The 21,866-nt window shown below is 54.9% G+C and overlaps 2 long non-coding RNA genes across 4 annotated transcripts; one reads left to right on the top strand and one right to left on the bottom strand.

Moving 5' to 3' along the window:
* Window positions 1-3,234: 3,234 nt before the first annotated feature.
* Window positions 3,235-6,225, bottom strand: LOC131825487 (uncharacterized). Of its 2 annotated transcripts, none has more exons than XR_009351273.1 (4): window positions 5,885-6,225; window positions 5,169-5,648; window positions 4,236-4,347; window positions 3,235-3,678 (listed from the first exon to the last, which is right to left on the bottom strand). It is a non-coding gene; the product is annotated as an uncharacterized LOC131825487 (long non-coding RNA). The 2 variants fall into 2 exon arrangements; XR_009351272.1 differs by having other exon boundaries at window positions 3,267-3,678; window positions 5,169-5,250; window positions 5,885-6,184.
* A 9,172-nt stretch (window positions 6,226-15,397) lies between these two features.
* Window positions 15,398-21,663, top strand: LOC131825486 (uncharacterized). Of its 2 annotated transcripts, XR_009351271.1 has the most exons (4): window positions 15,398-19,032; window positions 19,095-19,157; window positions 19,453-20,400; window positions 20,894-21,663. It is a non-coding gene; the product is annotated as an uncharacterized LOC131825486 (long non-coding RNA). The 2 variants fall into 2 exon arrangements; XR_009351270.1 differs by having other exon boundaries at window positions 15,398-19,157.
* The last annotated feature ends 203 nt before the right edge of the window (window positions 21,664-21,866 follow it).

Here is a 21,866-nt window from a genome sequence, read left to right as displayed (position 1 = left end):
GAAGCCGTGGCCCTTTCTCCTTGGTGCCCTGCAGACGGGCGTTAGCAGCGGGCTCTGCGGCGGGGTGAGAACAGAGCGAGGTGGGCAGCAGGGGGTTAAGCGAGAGTCGGCTGGAGGATCTGGAGGCCAAGTCTTGCTGACGTTCCCGCCGTAGGTGTCTGCTGGAAAGATGGAGCTGGGAGCCAGCTTGACGCAGCTGTGTGTGTTTGTTTTTGATGTTACCAGAGAAACAAGAGGGAAAAATTAAAAAATGAACTTTCCACAAAAATTCAAACTGTCTTCAGGAACGTCTGTGTGCAGGGAGCGGGGAGGGGGTCCCAATAATGGTGTGCTCTGTGCCGGCCGGCGGCCCGCACCCACCCACGCCCGGGCGCACACACACTTACTCACGGGAAGTGGAAGAGAAATTGGTTTTTCCAGGCGGGGAGCGGCTGCCCCTCGGTCTCTGTGCCAGCCACAGGAGGCCCGCCTCAGCCAGGCCCAGGAGAAACACTGCCCTGACTGTCAGCGGTCGGGTTAGTGGGCGGGTTAGTGGGCCACAGAGAGACGCTGGGCATTATTAGGTGGTTATAAATAGGAAGGGAGGGATTGCTATTAGCTATTGAACACTGAGGATCAGGAGACGGAAAGGAGGCGGCTGTGAACTTAAAGAAAAGGCAGCAAGCCAAACGCAACCGGCTGGGGGGGGGGGGTCTCGATCCCTCCCACAGGCCCTGACGGCCCTGTTGTAGCTTTGCGTCTTTGCAGAGTAGTGGAGAGGCCAGGCTTGGCCAACGCTGTCTCCGAGGCCCAGAACAGGGTGGGAACCGCGTCCTCATTAGGACCCGGAGTAAAGGGCACCACAAAAGCAGAGTGCCAGGCAAGCGTGCCCGCGAGCAGGTCTCAGCCTGGCTGCTAGCTGGTCACCCTGGGCAGCCCCTGGGCTCCTGACTGGCTGTCAAGCGGCTAGTGGCCCCTGTGGGCCTCAGCACTTTGCACACTTCTGCACCAACACTGTCCCTGACGCCCTGCAGGGGAGTGCTCCTCAGACTCAGATGCCCCCGGGCTTCACCCCAGGACTGTGGAGACAGACTGCTGAGGCCCGCCTCCCTCTCTCCCTCCCTGTGGCCCACTTCATACTTGCGGATAAAATTTGTAATTTTAACGATTTTAAAGTACATCGTGCATTGCGTCAGGTACCTTCACAATGTCGCCTAACCACCCCCTGTGTGGTTCCGGAGCACTTTCATCACCCCCAAAAGAAACCTGGTACCCATTAGGCAGTAGCTCTCTTCCCCACAGCACCCCACCCCAGTCCGGTCTCCATCGCTGTGGATATGTGGATTCTGGGAAATCCATATACAGGGGATCATACAACATATGCCTTTTCTATCCAGGTTTTCTTCGTGTGGCGCTTCGGAGTTTACTCATGTTGTAGTGTGTATCAGTGTGTATCAGTATGTCACCCTTTAACAACTGCTAATATTCCGCTGCATGGATATACCACATTTTCTTTACCCACTTGACCTCCGCTGAGCTCTTGGGCTGTTCCCCCTCTCTGACTGATGTGGCGGATGCTGCCAGGGCACCGCTTTCTTCGAGAATCCTGAGAAAGGAGTGTCTCTACCCCATTCCTTGTGGGAGGAAAGCAGAGATGGGGAGTGGGGCTCTTGTTCCCACTAAGGATCCTGGATAAGCTCTCTGGCAGGACTCTCGGCACCCACGGCAGGGGCCACGACCAGCAACGAGGAAATCGCAGTCCCAGACCCGTGACTTCCAGGACGGGGCTTTCTCCTCCAAATCTGCAGTCCCTGTGTGGGCCAATGAACCTCACCTGCTCAGCACCCACGCGCCTTCTGGGGAGGAGTGGGACTGCCGCCGCCACTGGGCACAGTTGGGCACACACTGGGCCTCCCCGTGAGAGCTGCAGGGGTGAGGCTCCCACCATCCCGGTGGGAGGTCTTGTTTTCTTGGCCTCATATGGAGCATATTTAGGATGGAAGGTCCTGGGGCATGGCGAGGACACGTGGGTCCCAAGCTGGGTGACAGGCGTGGAGCAGGTGCCTCTGTCCCAGAGTCTCAGGCCAGACGCCGGCCCACTTCCTGCTCTGGAGCCCGCGGTAGAGGTGGGTTGCCCATGTGGGGCTCATTACGACTCATAATTGAAAGAAATAAAGGGCATTAAAGCTATAAGAAATGAGGAAAGGAAAAGGCAGCGTCTACTGGGGCCAGGAGGACCCGTGTCCAACCAGTGCTGTGCAGGCCAGCTGGAAAACAGGAGCCGTGGGTGTTGCTGGTGGCTTCTAAGGGGTCTGAGGGTTTATCCTTGAAGACTTAGACCCCCTAAACCAGGGATTCGGCATGATTCCGAGTGCCTGGTCGTTCCTCTGTGCTCTTCTTGCAGCTGGATTAGTGACGCTTTCATCAACCAATGAGTGGTTCTTACTCCTGAACTGTTGGCTCCACTTGGTTCTTTTTCCTCCAAATTTTCATTTTCCTTTTTTGTAGATGCTGCTTGAAGGTGGCAGGGAAAGAGGGGACCGAGGGAAGGCACAAGACAGAATGTCACTCTAGCTTTCATCATTAGAACTTGCCACACTCTGACTACTTGAAGGGGGAGGACATCTTGTCTACAGGACCACGTCTGTTCACCAAACAGGCGACACTTGCGTTTCCCTGGTGCCCAGGAGCTGAGTTGTCACAGTTCACCCCCACTGCCCCGAACTTCAAACCCAGTTCTCAGACAGTGTGCCTTTCTGGAAAGCCAGAGCCAGAGTCTTTGGTAGTGATCACGACAGCTGGGCGTTAGAGCACTTCCTGCCCGAGTTGGGAAAAAAATGTGAGGATGTCTTGCAACAGCCAACATGAGGGTCATGCCGAGAGCCTACCGTGACATGGGAAGGGAGAAGCGGTGGGGATGAGCGGCCCCACGGAGGCAGGGTCTTTGTTGACAGCTGGGTGATGGTTTGAGCTCCGATGGATGGCTCAGAGGCTGAGACTAGGATTATGGTAGAATCAGGGCAGAACCAGGAGGGTCAGGAAGGAGGGAGAGCATTGACACAAAGAGCAGACTGTGGGGTGATGGCCCCCTCCCAAGAGCAGCCCGAATCTGAGAGCTGGTGACATCCAGGGCTGGACTTTTCCCATCAGCACATGTTCTCCACTCCCCAGGGATGGTACTCGAGTCCCGCTCTCTGGGTTCCCTTAGGTTCTTCCCGATGTCTGAAATGCCTCTCCTACAGTCTCTGTCTATCCAAATTCAACCAACTTTCAAGACCTAAAATGATTTCTCAGCCTTTTCCTGATCCCACCCAGATTTATGTGGCTCCCCTTTTGAGATAAAGCACAGTGTTTGGCAAAGATGGATTCATAAAGCTCAATAAATGTTTATTTTAAATTGAATTGAGTAACATTGACTTCCTGAAGTGTTCCCACTGGGACAGGCTGTCCCATCTGTCTTGGTCAGAAGCAGAGACTTCCCACTGGAAATTCCCAAGGACCCAGGCAGTGTGGGGTGGTTGTGTGTGTGCTGTACCCCATCCAGAATGACTCACTGTGGTCACCCTGTGACCCATTTTCCACTGTGAGCTTTGCTGAGTGGTTTCTCATGATGCTTCTTTTTTTCCACGGTCACCTCATCCCTGAAAGAGCGGCTCAAAGAAGGGTGAGCTGGAAACAGGGAGCTTCGCCAAGTCGCTTCTGAGGGTGGAAAAAGGAATCGGAAGGGGAAAGGCAGGTGTCTCAGTGCTGTGGCTCTCCCGGCCTGGCTCCCCCCAATAAAACAGCTTCCTCTGTCTTCTCTCATAGAACAGCAGGTCCCGTGACGAATGGGAATAGGAGTCTGGGTGGGTAACTTGCCCCAGGCTACGAGACAGTGGGCAGTGAGTCTGGGATTGGAACCGGGTTCTCTTCCTTCTCAGCCATGCGCCGGCACATCAGGGACAGGGAGCTGCTCCTTCTCCCACAGCGTCATGTCACAATGAGTTCTTGAGTGTGACCAAGTTTTTGACAAATGCTTTTATTTTTTTAAAAATTTTAAAAAGATTTTATTTATTTATTTACAGGCAGAGATCACAAGTAGGCAGAGGCAGGCAGAGAGAGAGGGGGAAGCAGGCTTCCTGCCGAGCAGAGAGCCCAATATGGGGCTCCATCCCAGGACCCTGGGATCATGACCGGAGCCGAAGGCAGAGGCTTTAATCCACTGAGCCACCCAGGCGCCCCTTGACAAATGCTTTTAGCCGTGTGACCCCTCCTACCTTCAGAGAGTTCGGGACGCGGCACTTCTGCTCTCTCTGGGCCCTGCTGTGTCCTTGATGGGCTTGGGGGTTGGGGAAACCTGATTTTCAACGGAACACCATCAGACACTCCCTTTAATTAGAAACACAAGACATTCTGTTAGTTTTTCAAATTTCAGAGAACGCGACCTCCAGCTGCGCCAGGCAAACATTGTGAATGACCACAATGTCGGTGTGTCTGAGACGGCCCGCCAGGGAGAGGACGGAGGGAGACAGGAGCCAAGGCACAAGCCTCCACAGACGCACGTCAGGCAGACCTGGATGGTCCAACAGCCTCGCCTGTAGCCTTTGGTCATTTCAGTCTTGGCACTAAGACCAAAAGGTGACCGACATGCTGTTTCTGCGTCATCCTGGGGCACGGCTGGGCGAGCCCACCCAGGGATTACGGGGACTGTGCCCGACATCACCCTGGCCTAAGGGCTCAGCTTCCCTGCAGCTCCACGCTGGCTGGTCGGCGGTTCCTGGGAGATTCGGGAGTAATCCGCCCGGCAGAAAGGACAACTGGGCAGGTCATGACCGGGCTCCTCTGTGGGACAGGACACCTTGTCTCTGACTCAGCACCCTGCCTCAGAAAGTCCTTCCTGATGGGTGGACTGTCCCCGCTCCTCTGAGGCCCATCGGAGCTGGTCCTACCATCTCCCTGGCTACTCGTGAATGGGTTGGAGAGAATTTCTGCCTCGTCTTCACCCCATACTTGTGTGAGAAGCACGTTTTTAACTTTCTGAAAGCCATATTTCGACAGGGAGAATGTGGAAGTCCGTGTGGGACCTTGGCAGCGATCAATGCAAGCGGCCGGCCCACCTGGCTGGGTGCCACAGGAGCTCCCGAAGCAGCCTGCAGTGGAGAGGGCCCTGCCAGCTGCCATCTGGATGTCTCCGAGGTACGCGGACTTACCAGGTGGTGACGGCAGGTCAGACTTCCATGAGGAAAGCCCCAAAAAGGAACGCTTTGCTCTTTCCAGGAAGGAGTGTTGGTTCTAGGTACAAAAGTAAGCGCATCAATCAAAAGCGCATCAATCTGTGAGGCTGTCCCCGTCTTTCCCCTGCCTGCCCCGCCCCCGCGACTGAGCATCTGACTTAGGGAGAAGACCCAGCCCTCGTGCGGCGGGCCGTCTAGGAGCTAGATGGAGAGACCAGGAAAGAATGCCTTCCTTTAACATAAAGGGAGAAAATTGGCTGCATTTTAGCTGACAGCTTGGAGAAGGACAGAAGACTCCTTGGGCCCAAGTCCCTTTCCTGGGTGTTCAGGCTGTGGAGGGCGGTTCCTGCCCTATCTACGCCTTCTGCCGCCCTGGACAAGCGCTGGGCAGGGAGGAGAGGGCCACATGGAGGGTCGAGTCACAGAGCACGAAGCAGTCCCTGAGGGCTGGTGTCCCTGGGGAGAAGAGACAGGAGCAAGGTTTCAGGGCACGAAGAAGGTGCAGGGGTTTGGGGGCTGGTTTCCAGAGTGTGCTCTGCTTCTCCCGGCCTCCGGATGTCCAGGACCACCCTGGTCACCCAGCGCCCCGTCAAGGGTATGCTCCCGGCTGGGTTCCCTTGGCCCAGGCAGTACCAGTCTGGGGGGCTCCCCACCCTTCCCTGTCTGTCCCTCCCCAGACTGGACAGACTCACAGTCTCGTGGGGGCGTGAGACATCGAATAAACAGGGCAAACCAGGCCGCACGGCTAACGGCACCAAGGGAGCCCTGTGGGGGCACCGACTCCCGCCACGCGTGCGCTCCGTAGGTGACCGGAGTCCGCGGCGATGCGCGCCGGGCGGGGCCGGTCCCGTGGCAGCGGCCCCGAGCCCTGCCCGCCCAGCCCCCCGGCCCTGGCTCCGGAGAGTGGCTCTGCGATGCTCTCTGCTCCCTCAAGCCCTCCCGCCTGTGACCAAACAGGGAAGACCGAATTCTAGCCATAAATGGAAACATTCCGAAGAGGTCCGGTCACTCGCCAGATGAGCGGGGAGGCGACTGAGCGGCCGCCGGGGAGTTTCCGGCCAGCGGGGCTCTCTTCCAGGGTCCGCGGGACGCCCCCAGTGGTTCTCCGCGTCCTCCTGTGAAAGGCAAACTTGGACGATTCTCAGCTGGTAAAAGGGAGCCTCAAGTGTGGCCACAGTGTTAGCTGAGAGTTGGAGAAAAAGGACTTTCTGTTTCAGGGCTGGGTCCCAGCGATCGGGCAGACTTCGGAGGGGCTGTTTCTGCACAGATGCACGCGTGCCCTGCGTGCACACATCGCAAAACCGTTCAACAGCGCCAGAGCGGGTCAGTTTAATGAAAACCAGGCCAGAGAGATAATTAGCGCTTTTACAAACGCTAACGAAATCTCTCGCTGTGCTGACTCAGTTTTTTTGTTTCAATGGCCTTTTCTGTCCTCGCTTCCCATTTCTCTGGGTTTTCTGCTGCGATTGATGCGGCACAGCGTGGACACGGCCCCTGGGCACGTACAGGACTGACGTGCAGAAAGATTACAAACAAACCTAACCTGTGGGCTCGGGCTCCAGCAGGTGCGCCGCCACAGGCAGGTGAGGACTCCCACCATCTCTGCAGCCCCCAGGGGAGCGGGACCGTGTCTCCTCCGCCTGCCCCGAGGATCAAGGATCACCGAGGGGTCTTGGGACACCGGACCCCTCAAGGGTCACCCGGGAAGGTCAGGAAGGGGCAGAGCAGTCTTGGTGCTCACCCTCCCCTCGGTGACCAGGGGACCCCAGCGCAGAGAGGGCGCTTGTGTTGGGCAATAGCTGTAACGAGCCACAGGCCTGGGACGCCGTTTCCCAGCCTCCTCTTGGGACAGTCCTGAGGCCGAGCTGTGGCCGCAGACAGCAGGTGGAGGTGATGTCCAGCCCGTCCCCTGAACCGCGTCCCTGGGATCCTCCACGCTCTTTCTCTCCCTCCCTCGTTGCGGGGACCTCCAGGACGGACCCCCAAGGCACTGGGGTGGGGGGCACAGCCCGTGGGACCCACACACTGAAAACTGAGACTCACGGCTGAGACGAAGGAAGACCAGAGAGCAGAGAAGCAGCCCACGTTCCTGGACCCGAGGACTCCGTGTGCTCAACCTCAGAGCTTCTCCCGAACTCAGCCCCAGATGTCACGTGAGCTCAGTGGATCCCGCCAGGCTGTCTGAGACATTGAAAAGTCGACTCTGAAATGTATGGAGATTCAAAGACTCTGAGTGGGAAAACAGTCTCTAAAAGAAGAACAAAATGGGAGGTTTTATACCGTTTTAAGACTCAGGAGAAAGCTGTAATGATTAGGACCACGGTGTTGACGTCAGGAGGCGCTGTACTGTATTAACATAGGACGCTGCGCATCAGAGTGGGCTCACGTAGTCAACTTGAGCAAGTTACAGCCACAGTGAGGCACCGCGGCACCCCCCGGATGTCTGCAGTTAGAAGGTGACAGTACCAACGGTCAGCAAGGTCGTGGGGCAACACGTTGACAGGGGACATTTCGAGTGGAACAACTCCTTGGGAAACTGACAATTTTATATAAAGTTAAATCTATGCTTGTCTGAGGGCCCGACCATTCCATTCCTGAGTGTTTCCTTAAGACATAAAAACATGTCCACGTGGAGAGTTGTACAAGGATGTTCACAGCAGCTCTAGAACAGGCAGAAAGTGGGAACCATCCTGGGCCGTGGACTGGAGAGGGTGGCAGGTGCCATCCACCCCCACAGGCAGCTGTGCAGCCGGAAGCTGGCCGAACACTGGCACTGTCCTCCACAGCAGCACGGGAGCAGCGACGTGCTCCTGAGAAGTCAGACGTGGAGGAATCGCGCCGCGTGGTGCCATTCCCGTGATCTTCTAGGGCTGGCGAAAGTCACCTTTAGTGTCTGGGGGCAGATGAACAGTGAGCGGGGTGAGGGACGTGTCCTGTCCCAGAGGCGATGGTTACATGCTGGCACCTCTGTAAAAAGTCACACACTGGGGCCCCTGGGGGGCTCCGTGGGTTAAAGCCTCTGCCTTGGGCTCAGGTCATGATCTCACGGTCCTGGGATCCAGCCCTGCATCGGGCTCCTTGCTTGGCAGGGAGCCTGCTTCCCGTCCACCCCCGGCCTCTCTGCCTGCTTGTGATCTCTCTCTCTCAGACTGGAGGAAAGGGGCTGCTGCAGGGGAGGGAGGCGCGGGCCGGGGTCAGCAGGAGGACTGGGGGGCATGGCTCTGGTTCCAGCTTACACTGGTCGATATTTATGATATTAGAAATTAAAACAAATGTAAAAACATTCCCTTATTAGCTCGTTTCAAATTAATAAAGATAAACTCATTACATGTTAATATACAGAATCTACTTTTAATGAAAAAGTCTTAAACAAAAGCAGCCGGGGCTATCTGCGCCTCCAGGTTTCTAGAAGAGCCGGGCTGCCGCACGCACCTGTGAGCTCCAACCGTGCAGACAGACAGGCTGCTTGGGGTAAGATCTTGAGGGAAATCTGGCCCCTTACAGACATGGAGTAGGAGCGGAGGGTATTTGGAGGGTATCTTCAGATAATCGTGGGTGTTTTCGATAGGACACCAGGACTTCGTAAAATAAAGGATCATTTCTTAAAGTCCTGTTGTAACGTGGGACCCTACAGCGGGTGCGGGCTCCGAAACGACCGTGCGCCCGGAGCAAGCGCGGGTGAGAAATGTCATCACCTCCTGTAGTTTGTTATCGAGCTCACGGGCCTCACAGAGCCCCCGAAAGATCTCTGCAGCCTGGGACCCCCAGAGCCCACTTGGAGAACTGGGGTGCCGTCGCCAGCTGGGCAGAAACCCTGAGCAACCAGGGCCTGTTGAACACCTGCTGGGGCTGGACAATGGGTGTTTCTACGGAGCGCCCCGGGGAGCCCCGGGATCAGCTTCAGGACGCCCTGCTGGGGGAGCAGGCGCCCTAAGGTGGGGAGAGAGGGAAGCTGGGAGTCACCCAGAGAGCGGCCGGGGGAGCTCTTACTGGAAGGGCCGGCTCCTTCCGGCCTTCTCCCTGGACTGTCCCACACTCGCTGCCTGGGAGGCTGGCACAGTTGTCTCCTAGGGGGCACCTTGTGGCCGGACAGCAGGAGGGAGGGAAGGACAGGCGTGGGGCAAGCAGAGAACATGCTCGGCCTCGGCCTCAGCCACCCCTGCACGGGCCCTGTTAGAGGCTGGGCCCCACCAGAGAGTTCCAGGGTCCCCTTCTCCTGGCCTTCTGGGGGCCCTGGAGGGTTCCCTGCCCCGACCTCTGGGCTGGTCACCTTCTGTAGGATGCAGATAACCAGGCTCCTCTCTGCCTGACCCAATCTAGAGTCCCCACAGCGGCCTGGGAGACCAGCTGGTTCACGCTGGGCCCGGTGTGGAGGCGGTCTGCGGGGTCAGGGGTCCCCGAGCCCCCGGCCCTTCTGTCCTCTCTGTACAATTTCACGGTGAGCCAGCCCTCTCTGCCATGTCCCCAGACCGCCACCCCGCAGCGGACGGCAGGCCCCTGAGCTCAAGGTGCTGGTGAAGAGGAGTGGGAGGGGAGACGAGGAGCCAAGGCGAGGCCCGGGGAGCCCGTCCTGTCCCGGGGCCACTGGCCGTGCAGGGTGCGGCACTCCGAGGGAAGCCTGTGCCCGCCTGTCTGCAGGCTGAGGGGTTCCAGATGTTCTCTGCGTGACTCACGGGGCGGCCGGGCTGCATTAGGCCATCCCCAGGGGCCCTGTATGAGGATAGACCCGGTGTCAGGCTCCTGCAGGCTCCTCTTGAGGCAGTGAGCCAGTGGGGGGCGGGCGGGCAGGGGGTGGTTCTCAGGGCCCAGGGGGAGGCCTGCGGTCCAGGCGCCTTGGGACACATCTGCAGGGCTGGTGGGCTGGGAGGGAGCTGTCAAAGCAAAGCTGGGCGGAGGAGGGCGGGAGGGGCTCCCCTTGCCGGCCTGTTCTGACACCCGCTGGGGGACTTCAAGCCCATCTGGGTCCTCAGCCATCGCCTTTTTGGTTGTAAGTAACGTAACGGTCTGTGGCACCCACGGAAGACCACGTGCGCCCAGCAGCTCCGACATTTCCTCCTCAGGGACAAGTAGTCTCCAATATGCGTCTGAATTCAACATTTTTCTGGCTGAGAAAATGTACAGATTTATAAAATCAGAGCTGACCGCCCCGAATAACAGGTCTGCGGGGACAGAAGCGATCTGGACGGTTGTGCAGAGAGCAGGTTTGACGAAACGTTCTTGAAGACATCTGACATGTACATTGTCCCTTGCTGGGACAGCATCTGCCGAGCCCCAGGCCCAGCCCCCCGGATGCCCCATCGGCAGCTGCGGGGGCCGGCCGAAGAGGAAGGCCGCGGACGGCTTGCTCTCTGGGGACCCTCCAGCTTCCCCGTGGCGTTTGCCGGCATTTCCTCTGGATTTCGCACTCGCAGATGTCTGCTTATGCAAGGCTCATTCCCATTTGTGGCAAAGGGCGTTAGTCCAGGAGGAGAGGCGCGCCCTGGGCCGCTGGCCAGCTCGGTGCGGGGGAGGCCCTGGGCGCGCTGTCTCCCGTCTCCCCGGGACCGCGGGGCGAGGGGGGCCCTGGGCGAGCTTGGGAATGCCTGGCCCTGGAATGTCTCTTTGGAGCAGGGAGCCGTTCCAGATTCCTCCCTCGCCTCCTGGCCAGATGTGGGTCATGTGCTCTTTCCCGAGCAGACCTGACTGCCCTCCCTGCTCTGGGGCTTTTCTGGAGCTGAGCCTTGCGGGGCAAGCAGGACGAGGGAACAGCAGGAGTCGGCGGCGAGGGAGGCTGGGGGGCTGGTGGGTGGACAGGCGGGGGTCCCGCTGCTGTGGCCAGGGCTCTCGGAAGCCCCGCTCTGCTGGGTCCCAGGAGCAAGCGGCACGGTCAGAAGCAAGTCCCCGGGGCTGTAGTCATCCTTACAGGGCAGGGCTTCTTGGTGGGGGTTTATCACCCCATGGGGTCATTTAGAAATGTAGGAGGGGCTTTTTTGAAGCCTTGACTTATCCGCTGACAGAGAGAGAGAGAAGACAGAGGCGCAGAAGGAGAGGGAGAGAGAGAGAATCTTGAGCAGGCTCCTTGCTCAGCCCAGAGCCTGACGTGGGGCTTGATCCCACGGCCTGAGATCACAACCTGAGCTGAAATCAAGAGCTGGACACTGAACCGATTGAGCCACCCCGGAGCGCCATACGTTTTCTTTCTCGTTGACGGAGAGTCAGCACGCACGTTAGTACGAGACCGTTAACTATGTTCCCCGTGCTGTGATTTTCATCCCCATGACTCATTTATTCTATCAGCAGAAGTTGGTGCCTCCTCATTCCTTCTCCTATCTCCCCGTCCACCCACCGCTCCCCCATGCGCGAAATCATCTGGTGTTTGTCTCTCTCCGTCTGAGTATTATCACTTGGCATGATGCCCTCTAGGTCCATCCGCGTTGTTGAAACAGCAAGATCTCGCTCTGTTGGATGGTTGAGTAATATACCATCGTGTGTGTGCACGTGTGCGTGCACCACGTCTTCTTTATCCATTCGTCCACTGAGGGACACGTGGGTGGCTTCCATGTCTCGGCTAACTGCTACTGCCGCAGCAAACATCGAGGTTCATGCATCCCTCCGAATTAGTGCTTTTGTTTTAAGTAAATGCCCAGTAGTAGAATTACTGGATTGTGTGGTATTTCTAGTTTTACCTTGTTGAAGATAGTTTCCTTTTTTATTGCTGAGTAGTATTCTAGTTTATGGATGTACCACAGTTTATTTACCTGTTGAAGGATGTTGTATTTCTGGAATAAACCCCGTTTGGTCATAGTTTCTTCTTATTTTTATATATTGTTGTATGTAATTCGTTAACATTATGCTGACGACTTTGCCTCTTTGTTCATGGGCAATATCAGTTTGCAGTTTTCTTGTTGTGTGCTGTCTTTCTCTAGTTTTGACCTCAGTATAGTGCTGGCCTCATAAAGTCACTTGGCAACTGTTCTCTCCTATTTTCTGGAAGAGAATAAGTAGAATTAGTGTTGCTTCTTCTTTAAATGTTCGGGAGAATATACTAGTGAGGCCATCTGGGCCTAGATATTTCTTGTTTTATAAGGTTTTTAACTGAAACTTCAATTTCTTTAAGAGCTACAGAACTTTTTAGATCTTCTGTTTCATCTGGAGAGAGTTTTGGTACTTGGCAGTTTTCGAGAAAATGGTTCATTTCATCTAAGTTGTTGATTTTATGTGTGCATAGTTTTCTGTAGGATTTGCCTATTTTCCCTTTCATGTATGCAAGGTCTGTAATTTTGTGATCTCTGCTTTCATTCCTGACATGACTAATTTGTGTCCATTCTGTTTTTGGTCTGTTTGGCAAATTTTTATGGATCTTAACTGTCTCAAAGAGACAACTTTTGTTCCCATTGATTTTCTCCATTGTGTTTTGTTTTAAATCTCATTGGTTTCTTTTCTCTTCTTAATTTTTCTTCCTCTACTTGATTTGGATTTATTTTATTCTTCTAAAGTGGATTCTTGAGATGAAAGCTTGGATTACTGTTTTGAGATCTTTCTTCTTTACTGCTATAGACACTGAGTGGTATAAATTTCCCTATAAACACTACTTCCACTGCCCACCACAGATTTTCTTATGTTGTATTTTCGTTTTTGTTCAGTTAAGTCTACTATTTAGTTTTCCTTGAGTCTTTTTCTCGGTCTGTAGGTCATTCAGAAGTATATTGCTTAATTTTTAAGCGTCCAGGCACTCTCCTTCTTGGATTTCTGTTATTTACCAAGTTGGATTCCGTCATGGTTCGAGAACACACTCTTCAATTCTCTTATCTCTGCTAAAAGTGTTTGAATGATCATGACTATCATTTATCTTGGTAAATGTCAATGAACACAAAAGGCTGTTCGCATTCTGCTCTGATTGGGCAAGTCAGATCCCCTTGGTCTGTAGTCATGTTCAGTTCTCCTGGGTCCTTGCTGGTTTTCTGTCTCCCTGTTCTGGGAGAGAGGTTTTGATGTCTCCAGCTACAATTCTGGACTTGTCTATTTTTCCTTCTAGTTCTGTGTTGACAAATTTTGCTTCATGTATTTGAAGCTGTGTTGTTAGGTACACATTTAGGAATATGTCCTCTTGGCGAGTTGACCCTTTTATTATCAATTTTCCCCTTTATCCATGATAATTTTCTTTTCTCTGAAGTCTGCTTGACCTGTTGTCAATATGGGCAGCCCAGTTGTTTTGATTTCTGCTTGTACTGTATCTTTTTCCAACCTTTTAACAAAAACCTACAGATATTATGTTTGAAGAGAGTTTCTTGTAGATAGCACATAGGTGGTGGGTGATTTTTAAAGAATTCATTCTGATAATTCCTGTATTTTAATTTAGACCACTTACATTTTAATGTAATTATTGATACGTTTGGATTCAGGCCTACAATTTTAATTTTGTTTTTTCTCTTCCAACATCCTTCTGTTTCCTCATTCTTGCTTTTGTTTTGGTTATTTGAACACTTTTTAGCATTCTATTTTAATTTATCTATTGCATTGTTGATCATATCTTTAAAAAGCCTTTAGTGGTTTCCCAGCAATCACAATATGCATCCTTAACCTCTCACAGCTTACTTAGAATCAGTATTTTACCATTTCAAGTGTAGAAATCCTACAACCACGTAGGCCCCTGAGCTCGCCATTCTTTATGTTGTCTTGTGTTCAACACCCACACATGCTGAAGACTCTGTAAGACAATATCACATATTTGCTCTTAATCATCTAACATATTGCACAGAACCGAAGTGGAGAAGAACCTATGACCCTGTTTCTTGCTCTTCCAGTCTCAGTTTTCCTTAGATCTGAAAACCTTTTTCACCACTGTTTTAGGGAATGTTTGCTGAGAGCAAATTATTTTAGTTTTTCTTTATCTGAGAAAGTCTGTATTTCATCTTCATTCCTGAAGGATATTTTTTCTGTGTATAAAATTCTGAATTAATGTTCTTTTCTTTCCACACTTAAAAAATATTCCACTTCCTTCTGGCCTCCATGGTTTCTGATGAGAAATCTTTAGTCATTCCAATTGCTGTTCTTTTATAAGTAATAGAGTGTGTCATTTTTATCTGGCTGCATTAAAGCCAGGTATTTTTTCTTCAGATACTTTAATTTCTTGGGTTTTCAGACGTCTGAGTGTGAGGTGTCTGAGTGTGGATTTATTCAGCTGTTTCCTGTGTGGGGTTCGTTAGCTTCGTGGGCCTGAGAAGGAGAAGAGTGCACCGGCAGAAACGCCAGACCAGACCTGTCTGCAGAGACACATGGGAAGGAATTTAAGTTTCTGCAAAAAGTAGCTGCAGGAGCCCCCGGGGGCTAATTTTTATTTTCCAAGATACAGCTCAGTCAGTTTGACCCAGTAAATGGAGGAGACAGCAGAAGCCCCAGGTTCCGGGGATGTGCGGTAGCTCCCACGGGTGCCAGTCCTTCGCTCCTGTGGTGGGTGTGGCCACTCTTCCCGGGCCGCTGGGACCACACGTGGTGACTTGAAGGGCTTGAGTTAGGAATGACCCCTTTTCTCATCACTGATCTGGAAGGAGGCAGCTTTAAACAGATAAAGTCAATGGCCATCACGTTAGTCAACTTCCCACGGATGCCTCCAAATGCTGGGGCAGTTTCTGCCCCAAGAGCCTCTACGGGGGGTGAGACAGGGTTGGGGGGAGGTGGGTGAGGCCTGCAGCAGCAGCGTGTGGTGAGCTAGCGCAGGGGTGTAGGACGGGCCAGCTCATGTTGGGCAGGGGCGGGCTGGTGGCAGCATAAGGTATTCCCCCTACACACAGGTGTGAAGCACAGATGCTCATAAACTAGGGTCACTTGATGAGGAAGTGAGGGACTCTGAATATTCACTACTTGTGTTTGAGGTAATTTATTTGATTATAAGTTTATATAAGTTGATTTTTAAAAAAGATTTTATTTATTTATTTATTTATTTTTCGCTTTTATTTATTTATTTATTTATTTTCAAAGATTTTATTTATTTATTTGTAAGAGAGAGAGAGTGAGAGCGAACACAGGCAGACAGAGTGGAAGGCAGAGTCAGAGGGAGAAGCAGGCTCCCTGCGGAGCAAGGAGCCCGATGTGGGACTCGATCCCAGGACGCTGGGATCATGACCTGAGCCGAAGGCAGCTGCTTAATCAACTGAGTCACCCAAGTGTCCCTTATTTATTTATTTGACAGAGAGAGAGATCACAGGTAGGCAGAGAGGCAGGCAGAGAGAGAGGGAGAAGCAGGCTCTCCGCTGAGCAGAGACCCTGATGTGGGGCTTGATCCCAGAACCCTGGGATCATGACCTGAGCGGAAGGCAGAGGCTTAACCCACTGAGCCACCCAGGTGCCCCTATAATTTGATTTTTTAATAATGCTGTGTTTAGCAACCAGGTGTCTAAATTCCTGAAGACATAGCAAAGTCCACATGAGCTCTGGCACGCCCTGGGGTGTGGGTGCGGCTGTGGGAAGACCATCCTGAGGCTGGGGGTGAGCCCTGGTTGCAGGACGGAGCTGCTGAGGGGTCGGCCAGTGGGTGCGCCTCTGGAGACAGGAGGGAAGCTGGGCCCGGGGCCTCAGGCCTGGCTCCCGGTTTCTGCTGGGTGGGGACTTGGGGCCTCCTCTGCTGCTTGGTGACTCACTGGGTCCATAGCGAGATCTAGGTCACTCACTTTCTCGTGACTCACAGGTTGGCTGCTGCTGTCTCAGGCTACTTCGCATCGGAGGGACATGGTTTACTGCTGACTGTCCCGGTGCCTCTCGGAGGCCCCAGTGCCTCTGTACCATCTGGCCAGCTCCTAACAAGAGCAGGACAGGTCTGCATAGGCCAACTTTCTGAGGACGTGAGGACTGCTTAGGAATGAGCTGTCCCTGGCCATGAGGCCCCGAGCAAGGTGGGGCCAGGAGTACCAGGACTAGGAACCAAGAGCTGCAGACATTCTGATGCCATCACAGGCCACTTGCTGGCCACCAGCCTCCTCCCTATTCATCCGTGTTTCTACAGCTCTCCTGTGCACCTGCTGGGGTCCCTTTCCCCTTGGAACATGAACGGGCACACTGAGGGACAGACTACACTCCTAACCGAATCCTCCTGGCCACAGGTGGCCAGTGCCGTGGGGCGGGGGCACATCCCTGGGCAGCCTGGTGCAACCCTGAGACCTGCCGTGGGTACAGCCCTGACTCCCTCTCCTCAGCCTGAAGAAGGAAACGGCTGGGATTGGCGCAGGCAGCCGCGGGGACAGGGCTCCTGTGTCGCAGGGGAGGGCCGCTCTCTGGGTTACCGTGTCTCCGTGGGAAGGCCGCCTCAGCCCATCACTGGGGTGGAATGCTCTCGTCCCATTGAGACTCCTGGACCCTGCTCCAGGCCCCATGCTCTGGAATTCTCCATTTAGAGATTGTCTGATTGGCTTCCATCACCCCTTCGACTACAAGCTCAGGAAGGAAGGCCCCGTGCATTCTCTCCGTCATGGATCATTCCCCGTGGAACGGCCCAGCCCCCTCTGCCGCCCCCGCCCCAGCGTCTCTCTGTGGTCCATTTGCTTGGCTGTTGGGGTCGCTCCTTCTTCCTCTTGAGGCTTCTCTCCGCAGACCCCCTTCCACTGACGCCCACAGCCCGATCTCCACAGCGAGCCTCCTTTCCCTGAGGAAGCGGCTGGAGCCCTCAGAGCTGAGGCTCTGCTGCAAAGCGGTGGACGGTCCTTCAGGAGCCGCGGCTGAGCGTGGGAGGCCTGCTGGAAGCCATCTGCGGCCGGTCCAGGCCGAGAGACCCTGCCCCCTGACCGCAGCTTTCCGCGGAAGTCGAATGCTTCATGGGATGATGCCCAGACTGGGCTGTGGTTTGGAAATGGTTTGGGAAACTGGGGGAGGGTGGCCGACTTGTGACGATTTCGGAGTCTGGTTATCTGAGTTTTGTCCTTTGGGCAGAAGCCAGGAGACTGCCCTGCCTGCTCTGCTGCAGCCACGGTTCTGGAAGTCACGCCCGGGAGGGGCACCGAGCCCCCCCATCTCAGCTCAGCCCACCCAGGCCAGTGGGTGCAGGCAGAGCGGCCCCCTGAGGGTCGCCTCACCAGCTGCCCCTCACCCAGCACAAAACTTGCCACAGGCTCACCTCCTGGTCCCCTCTGGGCATTCTCCCTCCCCGCGCCCCGGCTGGAACTCCGTCTCTAGGACAACTAAATCGGCCCTTTCTCTCCCCCTTGTAGCCTGCACCACTGTACCGACTCCACACCCTTCGCTGTGGGACTGACTGCTCGGCCCTGGACTTACCCGCGCCTGGAGCCCTGGTTGTCTGATCTCTCGTCCCGGGCTGCAGGCCACGGGCCACGATGGGAGTACTCAGGCTGGCAGCCCAGGGAAGGTTATTTGATGCTCAAGATGGGACTCCCGCCTCCACCTCGCCCTTGGACCCTGAAGGAAAGACCGTTTCAAAGGCGGGCAGGCTCCGGAGGCGGCCAGTCCACACCCAGGAGGAGCGCGCGGGGGCTCCCACCTGTGCAGCACCTCGAAGCCGGGCTGCTGCTGGGGGCCCTTGCGACGCCAACCCTCACCGCACAAAACTGAATCGCAGCCCCTCGGGTCACGCGGTTGGTGGAAATCTCCGCAAACCCTTCCTTGTCAGAGTGTGTTCAAATCCGCAAAGCCACTGTTTCTGCTGAGCCCGCGGTCTCCCAGGGACTCCAAACAGCCTCATTTCCTGGGGTGGACGGGGACCGTCTATGCAGCCCACTCTGCCTTGAGAGCATCCGCCTTCTTTAAATGAGTGTTCTCTTTTGCTGGCCTTTTTAAACATTTATTTATTTTTTTAAAAGATTTTATTTATTTATTTGACAGAGAGAAATCACAAGTAGATGGAGAGGCAGGCAGAGAGAGAGAGAGGGAAGCAGGCTCCCCCCTGAGCAGAGAGCCCGATGCGGGACTCGATCCCAGGACCCTGAGATCATGACCTGAGCCGAAGGCAGCGGCTTAACCCACTGAGCCACCCAGGTGCCCCTAAACATTTATTTTTAAATCTTCGTGCAACAACACGTGCCTGAAACTGTGTGACCCCCACCTCAGGGCAGAGAACAGTCCCCCCAGCCCCCACCTTCCTGGTGCTTCGCAGCAAAGAGTGCCCCCCACCTGGCAACCATGGACCTGGTCCCCACGGCCTGGCCCCACCAGAGCCCAGCTTCTCCCGCTCAGCCTGTCCCCCGGCTGTTGGCGTGGGCTGTGCCGAAGCCCAGAGCTGCGCAGAGACATCAGGGCTCTCAGTTTTTGGTGGTTATGAGCGCTGCTGCCGTGAACCTTCATGTCCAAGTTTTTGCTGTAAACTCAGGTTTTAATTTCTTTATTAATCCCTAGGAGGGGCTGTCCCAAACTGTGTCCCACCAGCCATGGGCGAGGGTTCCGGCCACCCTGCGACCCAAGCCTGGGTGCTGTCAGAGGCTTTCCAGTTGTTTGTTCTTGACTTACCCTATTCTGTGTGGTGCATGGTGCTAACTCATGGGACTTTAATTTGCATTTTCTGATGACCAGTGGCGTCGGACACCTTTTCCTGGGCTCGCCTGCAACCCTGTTGTTCCCTGGTGACCGCTCCTTTTAGTTGGGTTGTTTGCTTTCTTATTCTGAGTTTTGAGAGTTCTTTGTGTAACCTGCACCCGTCCTTTGTCGGGGGGTGTCTTATGGTCCTTCTGTCTCAGTCTGTGACTTGCTGTTCTGATTTCCTAATAGTGTCTTTCAGAGAGCAACGTGTTCCATTTCGATGGAGTCCGGCGTGTTGGTTCCCACTTTCATCGGTCCTGCTTTCAGTGCTCTGTGCAGGGCTCTTCATCGGACACAAGGTCGTACAGACACGAGGTCGTACGCACACGAGTCGTGCAGACACGAGGTCGTACAGACACGAGTCGTGCAGACACGAGGTCGTACGCACACGAGTCGTGCAGACACGAGGTTGTACGGACACGAGGTCGTACGGACACGAGGTCGTATGGACACGAGTCGTGCAGACACGAGGTCGTACGCACACGAGTTGTGCAGACACGAGGTTGTACGGACACGAGGTCGTACGCACACGAGTTGTGCAGACACGAGGTCGTACGTACACGAGTCGTGCAGACACGAGGTCGTACGGACACGAGTCGTGCAGACACGAGGTCGTACGGACACGAGTCGTGCAGACACGAGGTCGTACGCACACGAGTCGTGCAGACACGAGGTCGTACGCACACGAGTCGTGCAGACACGAGGTCGTACGCACACGAGTCGTGCAGACACGAGGTCGTACGCACACGAGTCGTGCAGACACGAGGTCGTACGGGCTGCCTCGTTTTCTGCTGAGGATTGTGCACAGGTCCAGGGGCGTGACCCACTGTGAGTTCCCTGCGTGGGGGTGGTGCCCTTTGTTCTCTTTCTGCGCGGGACGACCAGATGCCCAGCACCACTTTCTGGAGACACGTCCTTTCTCCCCCGAAATGTGTTTCCGCTTTACCAAAGGTCCCAGTCTCTCAGCTGGGGATAGGAGCCCAGGGACAAGGTGGTGGGGTTCCCGTGATGGCCACGTCAAGGCCCAGTTGTATGTCCCCTTCCTGGGTCAGCAGAAGGTTGTCTGACCCTTCATGGCCTCTAGGGATGAGCGACCTGGGGGTCTACCGGCTTCGCGGGCCTCCCACGACGGGTTTGCCTGGAACCTCTGAGTCCCACGACTGGTACTGGGACCAGGACACCGGAGTAGCTATCCTGTCTTCCCGCTCTACTGTCCTCGTGAGCCCAGCCCCTCTGCGCGGGGGTCCCCCTGGGTCTGCATCCAAGCCACGGGCCCCTCGTTCATGAGGCTCTCCCTAAGCTGTCACTGCCAACCTGGAGCCTGGCCCTGACCCTGACCCAGCCGGGGGTGGGGTGGAGCCGGCACCAGGCCCGTGCACCCCCAGCCACACCGGCCGAGTCCCCAGCGAGCCTCCCTAGACTGTGCCCAGCATGGGCGGTTCATCCCGCTGGTCACTGCTGGGTCCCCCCTGGTCACACACAGGCTGTGTTGTCGGTGCTGTGAGCACGATCTCTCCGCCACCGCAGCCTGGCCCACCTGGCTGGGGATCCTGAGTGCTGGCCTTCCTCAGGGAGCTGGGGCACCCGGTGGCCCTGGCCCACCTCCTTGCCAGCCTGGCTCTAGGTGGAGCCCATCCTTCCTGATGGTCCTGTGTTTCCTCATGATGGGAGGTTTCCTGGAATGTAGGACTTTCACATCACCTCCAAAATTCAGGTAAATGCTTATATTTCAAACTAATTCCCTGGTAAATATTCCTAAAAAGAGTTCCTGGCTTTCAAAGGAATGAACTTTTCGGGGATGTTTGTGCCTATTTTTTAAAAAGATTTTATTTATTTATTTGAGAGGGAGAGAGAAGCAGACCCCCCACTGAGTAGGGACTCGATCCCAGGATCCCGGGATCGTGACCTGAGCTGAAGGCAGGCGCTTACCTGACTAAGCCACCCAGGTGCCCCGTTTGTGTCCATTTTAAAATTAAGATCAGGGGCTCCTGGAGGCTCAGTCATTAAGCGTCTGCCTTTGGCTCAGGTCATGGTCCCAGGGTCTTGGGATTGAGCCCTGCATGGGGCTCCCTGCTTGGCAGGAAGCCTGCCTCTTCTGCCCCACTCCCCCTGCTTGTGTTCCCTCTCTCGCTGTGTCTCTCTCTGTCACATACATAAATCAAACCTTTAAAAAAATTAATTAAGATCTAATTTCCACTAAAAAACAGGTGCAATCCTGGGTGTACCTGGGCAACCCCCAGATCGGGAGACTCTCCGGGAAGTATCGCTGACCTCCACAGCTCGCCCCACCTCCGAGTGGCCGTGTCCCCCGTTCCATCACCACCCATCGGTTCTACCCATGCTGGGACCTCCTGTATGAAGTCCTGCCATGGGTCGCGCGGTTCCCACTGCTCAGCACCATGGTTCGGGCACCGGCTGTGCTGTGTGTGTCTGCGGTCCAGCCTCCGAATGGTTCTGTGGTTCTGTGGTTCCAACGTCCGGCCACACCTCAGCTCATGTGTCACCCTGTTCTCGGTGTCCGGCCGCAGTGAATGCTCGTGCGATCCTCGCGTGGGCACGAGCACTGGCTTCCAGTGTGTGATGCCCAGGAGCGGGCCTGTAGCATCCTAGGGACCCCCAGCAATGTCTGGGCATCCGGTGGTTCCAACACTGGTTTCACTGCAATCCCTTGGGCGGATGTGTAGTGATGCCTTATCATGGTTTAATGTGTAATTTCTTGATAAATAATGGAACGAAGCACTTTTCAGATGGTTATGAGCCTTTTGAATAACTTTTTTGGTGGCTTAAACCAACACAAATTTATTTTCTTACATCTCTTTAGGTTACAAATCCAGCAAGCGTGTCGCCAGGCCAAGATCAAGGTGTTGATGGGGCTGTGCCCGTTCTGAAGCTCTAGGGAAGAAAATCCGTGTCCTTGCCTTTTCTGGCCTCTGGAGGCTGCCGTATTCCTGAGCTCCGGCTCCTTTGTTTCCTCCTTTTTGTTTTGTTGTAAGACCGAGGAGGGAAGAGGGACGGGGGGAGGGGGGGCGCGGGGGGTGGGGGACAGAATCCCAAGCAGGTTCCACACTCAGTACAAGCCAATTTGGGACTGGATCTCAAGACCCTGAGACCATGACCTGAGACCAAATCAAGAGTTAACGTCGAACCGACGGAGCCACCCAGGAGCCCCTGGGCCTCCTT

The sequence above is a fragment of the Mustela lutreola genome, chromosome 2, assembly GCF_030435805.1.
Source record: "Mustela lutreola isolate mMusLut2 chromosome 2, mMusLut2.pri, whole genome shotgun sequence".
Taxonomy (NCBI): domain Eukaryota; kingdom Metazoa; phylum Chordata; class Mammalia; order Carnivora; family Mustelidae; genus Mustela; species Mustela lutreola.
Note: the sequence above shows the minus strand (reverse complement) of the source record. Positions and strands in the feature narration are given on the sequence as shown.